The sequence below is a fragment of the Lissotriton vulgaris genome, unplaced genomic scaffold (genome assembly GCF_964263255.1).
Source record: "Lissotriton vulgaris unplaced genomic scaffold, aLisVul1.2 SCAFFOLD_985, whole genome shotgun sequence".
Lineage (NCBI taxonomy): Eukaryota > Metazoa > Chordata > Amphibia > Caudata > Salamandridae > Lissotriton > Lissotriton vulgaris.
In genome coordinates this window covers 396,527-402,842 of record NW_028251234.1, presented here as the reverse complement: position 1 = coordinate 402,842, position 6,316 = coordinate 396,527, and positions in this window count along the sequence as shown.

Genomic DNA, 6,316 nt, shown 5'->3' with positions numbered 1-6,316 from the left:
GTTTCATCAAATTTTATGGCTAGGTATTCCACATCATTTCTGTTTGGATAATTACCAAATGTCATAACTTTACCCATTGCACAATTTACTAGCCCTTCAACATTTAAATTATGACCTAAGATTACATGACAATTTTTACAGATGATTTCTAATCCTGCAGTTTTCAACACAGACTTTTCCAAACTATCCAATTTCGATTGCAGTTTTTCTTTTAGTAGCACTGTAATTCCTTGATGTTCCATTTTCTCTTTTGCTATAATTTTGACAATCTATTCTTTTTCCAGTTGCAACTATTGTTCATTGAATTGTCTAGTTGTCTAGGCTCCCCAAGAGTTGGCATCAAACAAAAAATAGACTTCTCTTCCTTAACAACATTGTACATTACTTCTGTAGCTGAAGCATTACTTGGAATCACATTTTTGATGAGGCAGGTTTATAATACTGTCTTTCCCTCTACAATGAAAAACATGTAATGCTTAGAAAGTCATTAGCCAAACATTGGCACCTAATTAGGAAAGATCCTATTATAGGAAACAATATCTTGAACAAACCTCAGGTTACATACAGGAAAGCTAGATCAATGAGACATTCTAGTGAAAAGTGAGGTATCCTCAATTGTACATACTTGGCTTAAACCAAGACCGGGTTTTAAGAAATGCACCAAGTACAAAGCATATGAGAATGAGAAAAACCTGGTAGAGTTAAAGACGCCAGTTCAAAAAATCATTGGAATAAAGAAAAATCTGGCTTGCAAAACGGAATATGCAGGGTATACCCGAGTGTGCCCCTGCCCCAAATCATATGTGGGAAGTACCATTCTACCAGTACAAAACCGTATCTTGCAGCATCTAGGAGAAATAAAAAACAATGACAGTTCTTATCGTACAGTAAGACACTTTCATAAAATACTTGAAGGTGACCACAAGTACCAAGGAGTGCAATGAACATGAGATCCTCAACAATTCTCCAAATGCAGAAGACAAGGAGCGGCACACCAGGAGACTGCACAAATATTTTATTGTGCACGAAGATCAAGGACGGCGCATTTCGGCGTGTAGCCATTTTCGAGTAACCTCCTATACAGCAAATTCCTTTAGAAATAGAAATCAGTGTTCATGAACATGAAAAACATACTTTGCGTTACCATAGCCAAAGGATTTATGATTGAAAAGAAATCAATGTAAATTCATGAAATATAAACGAATACATATGAAACAATTCTCTGAAGGCAAATCACAGTTTGAATTAATTCATAATGCAGAAAATATAGCGCATGTTTTTAATATTGACAGCATTCAATAAAGTTCGAGATTCAATGGACAGTGCATTTCAATCTTATAATTCATTAATCAATGTTAAACTGTCCCTTATGCTCCATATATTGTTATTCGGATCTGACCAACAGAATGCCATCCTATGTGATTCAATAGCGTTTTCAAATGGAAACCAAATCGTTGAAACTGCACTGCATATGTATAGAACATCTTTAGAAATGCATATTTAAAAAAAAAAAAGTTTTCAGGGACGTGATAGTTAGGTTCAGATTTTAAACATACTAAACAATAGAAATTCAGCAGTTATAGTTCTACTTATCTCAAGAAACTGAAGCTCGTGCCCTACGGTAACTATAACTCACTCCGTGCCATGCACAGTTATCAATAATTTTATTGGGAATATTGCAGTGATATTATTAGTAACATCATAGAAGATGTCATGACTAATGTGGAGTATTTAGTAGTGCATGGCAAGGACGCGAGTTATAGCTACCTTAAAGCATGAGAATATCTTTGCAGTGTCACCTTTGTCTAAATCTCTCACTCTGTTGCAGGCATTCTGCTCATGCACAGAACTATGCGCCAATGTGTCAAATGACGATGGAGTCCCGAGTGACTATGCAGTGCAATTTTGACTGCCATACAACAAAGAAAAGGATAACTACTTATATGTGTAGTAGCACAAAAAGGGTTAGCAATTCAATATAATAATGTGAACCTTTTTAAAATCTCAAGCTTGAATAAACCTGTAACTCATCTATATAGGTAGGTTATGCCATCACAACTGTGTTCCGGAAACAGGAGTGAAGATATTGTGGACAAGTATAAACACTACTAAAGTTTCCCAAAAGTAAGTACCAGACTAAACGTTAGGTGCGCCATGTTGCAGGGATTCTGCTCATGCACAGAAATATGCACAGGAAACCAGGACCTCTGTGTATTGTGGTGTACCAAAAACCCACCTCAGTGCCCAGAACCTCGATCCAACTACCATTAGTGTCTCATTTAATCTCCGTACTACAGCAAAGCTACCAATGATTAAACAACTTAGAACAAGCGACTTAGTAAACTCTCAGGAATAGTGGGAATCAAGATCATTCTTTCATTTTAGCTCTCATACCAGTCCACAACGGGAGTAATCAGAGACACAGTATAGTTTATAATGTTTATTTTAACTAACGTGCTCTAAGATGCAGTATTTTCGCAAATACTAACAAACAGATGCATAAGAATAATGCGATCCGCCTTGTTACAATTCCATAAAACACAAAAAGGGAAATCATAATATAAATGACAGTGGAAACAGGATTATAGTGCCGTTGCCACCCTCCCCATGCTCGGAGCTAGTTTTAATTAATAATAGAAGAAGACCTCTAGGCTTTGACAGGGGACCCCATACCTCCAAGATCAGATGGAATGAATCACATCCCACGACAAGAACAGCTCTTCGATGTTGGAAAGGTTGTCTTAAAAGGGCCTTCTCATGCATGCATTGAAATATTAAACGCACCCGAGTTTGAGTTTGAGCAGCTGCGCTTTCTGTTATGTCTAATGTGCATGGGACTGATCAACATGAATTAACAGCATACATTGTTATCCGACCTTGGACGCGCTGTGCCGACTGAGGGCACCGAGCGCGCCTAGATATGTGAAAAAGAGACAGTTCTCATGTGAAAGAGCACAAGCAGGTTATTTACGAGAGCCATGTAGTGTCATGTGCAAAAACGCCAAAAGCAGCAAAATGGCATTTAAGCATATACCTCACTTATGCTAACATAGCAATGTCTGCAGTTGATCCTGTATCCTCACTATACCCTCTCCTTGATTGGGCCAACGGACAAAGGAGTCAATAGAATGCAGAGTTCAAGTTTGAGTGAGCAAGAAATAAGTTCATCCATGTCAAATGGGTACATTCAAAGGGAAATAAAAAAAGAAAAGAGAGAGAGAAGTCATTGTTGCTCTCAGAAAAGAGAGCGGCCATCCAATCAAGCAAAGAGAATGAACATACATGTTCTTCAATAAAGGGAGCCTCTACCCACCATCAGAGGACTACTTGCGTGTTCTTCAACGAAACTTTGTTGGAGGAAATCATGTGCAGAAGCACAGACATCCCGTTCCGCCAACACTCCAAGCACAGCAGCGCAGGCCATAATCCCAACACCGAACACTCCAGCTCATGTGCCACTAGAGGACTCATTAGCATTCCGTAATCTGGGCCAGGAGACACCGTGTTGGAGAGACATAAATCCACTGCCCATTCAAAAAACATTCCAGGCAGTGGAAGACAGGTTGCACGCAAGTGAAGTATGCAAATCGAAAAGACAATCCATAAGCCACGCTGAGAGTGGCCAGGGGCAGAGTACCGTAGCATTGTCGGTGTCAGCTGTTGTGCACCACAGATAGAACAGCCATTCCGAAGCAGGCAGATTAACAGCATCACCCCTGCAGCCAAGGCAAGTATTAGTGGGAAGCTGCCAAAGATGCTGGAAAAAATTGAATGAAAAAATGCCTGTATCACATCAAATATAGTTTGGAATGAAGTTACAAGGCCGGAGCCCACACGTTTAAAAAAACTGGGCCAAGCCTGTAGTAGTAGAGGCATTGAAAATGGTATGGATCAAGGCACCGAAATGAAGTGGGAGATCAGTATTTAAAAGCTCCTGCACCTCTGTGCGGGTGTTGGCCACGTGAAGGACGAATGTTTCACAGGAAGATGTGAGTGCAACTACTTTCTGTAACAATAGTGCTCTTATGCTGCTCTATTTATTGAACTCTGCTTTCAAGGGCGGAATGGAAGACCAAATTGAGATGTCGAGCCCCCTATGTGGAGGTGGAAAAAGCACATTTTTACAGCAAACTACACGTTGTAAGACAGTTACAATGTAAGGGATGCCAGCCAGCATGCCGCAGCAAGCTTCATTATTTAAAAGCATATAGCTACCATTAGCAAGCAGTTTGAACCTAGGTGTGATAACTGGCACTGGATTACCCTTTAAAATACAAGCTACATTTTACACCTTTGAATTACAAACGCTGTGCAATTGTAAATTCTTACACAAGAGAGAGTGATCTGGTGAGGAATCACACGATTCCCCAGTCAAGTACACTTCTTTGCCATCCCGGAGGCATCTGTATGTGAAAGGCAAAGACCACACTTGATGGAGATGTGCACCACCCAGGGGTTCATACCGCCTGGGTGCATAATGTTTCATACATTAACTAAAGTTAAAAAGGGAAAACATTAAAGTTATCACCCCATGGATAAGCCAGACAGCAGAATCGGTTTCATCTACTGAAATGGGTAAAGGTTCTAACTTTTCAATATGTAACATACCGTATGTAGCATCCTTCATGGACATAAACTGTTGTTTTTCCGTCAGGTTTAAAGGAAAAAATAAAGATGATGTGTTCATATAGTCCCAAGGAACCTTACCCATCTTAAGTGTTGGTAAAGTCAAAGCAAACTGCATGATGGAATACAATTGATTCTGATCAGGGTACAAAACAGATACTTCATCTTGAACAATATCCACAACAGATGGAACAATATTGTCTAATGTTTAAATGCGGGAGAAGAGCGTGTTAATGCTATTATCAACGACTGCAAGCACTTTTTCAATATTGGCTCGGTCTATTGCCCTTAGACGTGTAGCTGCTTCAATTTGGGACAGCTTCCAAACTTCATTGTAAATAGCATACAGAAAACCTTTTGTTCTAGCACCTGCGGGCCCTTTAACAAAATCTGTTAAATCAACATCTTCAGTTAATAAAGACAAATGGGGCCTCATTTATGAGGCTGTGCATCACTTTTACGCCGCCGGTGCGTCACTTTTTGTGACGCACCAGTGGCGTAAAAAATGCACCTTGTTGCGCCGTATTTACAAAGTGACGCATCTAGGTAGATGCGTCACTTTGTAAACCCCTGTGCCACATTATACCTGCTCCAAGTATAATGTACGCAAGGGGGGCGTATTGACGCAAGAAAGGTCGTAGAAGTGATGCAGTGAAATCTATGAGATTTCACTGCGTCACTTCTAGGACACCGTTGCGTCAAAATCTTGCGCTTGCCTCACAGCAGGCGTAAGACTGACGCGGGCCCTTTCACATAGGTCTTGCCCCATGTGAAAGGACTCATTGCTGGAGTTGCGTCACTTTTGTGACACACTCCAGCAATGCGTCACTTTTGCTCTTACAGATACGTCAGAAATACTGACGTATCTGTAAGTCCTTGCGCAATGTTGCGTCATATTGTAAATATGACGCATCATTGGGGTCGCAAGGAGGGCGCAATGAAAAGTGACGCATCCCTGTTTTCTCGCAGCGATGCGTCACTTTTCATAAATGAGGCCCATGGTGTTTAACTGACGTTAGGGTAGAGTGTTTCAGCTAATTTTGACATAATTTTCCTACTGAATAGGTTGTTACCGAATGGGTGCTTGGAAAACGTAGATGAGGCCTATCCTGTTTGTAACCAGGAGCCTTTCTCAGGAAACGGTGTTGGTAGCAGACAGAATTTGTTTGCCAAACCAACTAACCCATGGGGTCTAAGGTAGAAACATTTAAAGAAGCATTTGCAATCAATGACTGCAACTCATCAAGGGTCATATCTGTATGATTTTTCCATGTGTTGTAGGCATACAGGTCAGGAATTTTAGGGGCATTCATTTGTTTTGAAGTGGCCAACCCAAAATTGATTGTCTGATCAAATGAACTGTTTAAAAACAGCATTTGGTTAGGGATTAGGCACACGTGATGTAAAGCTTCCGTGCCCTGTACCTGCCAGGGTCTGAATGAACAAACAGATTTAAGATCAACATTTTCTTTCCAGAGCTCATAGCCACCAATAGCCAATTGATCTATAAAATATTTGGAATATAGTAATTTTGTGTGGGTGAGCCTTACTTTAGAATTGGATGTAGAATTCATTTTAAAATAAAATGAATCAGGATTGGATTTATTAAAATCAGTGAAGTATGTACATTTTTTCAAAAGGGTTATTTAACTGCCTTCAATGGGAGCTAGGCAATGTTCCCATTGTGTAT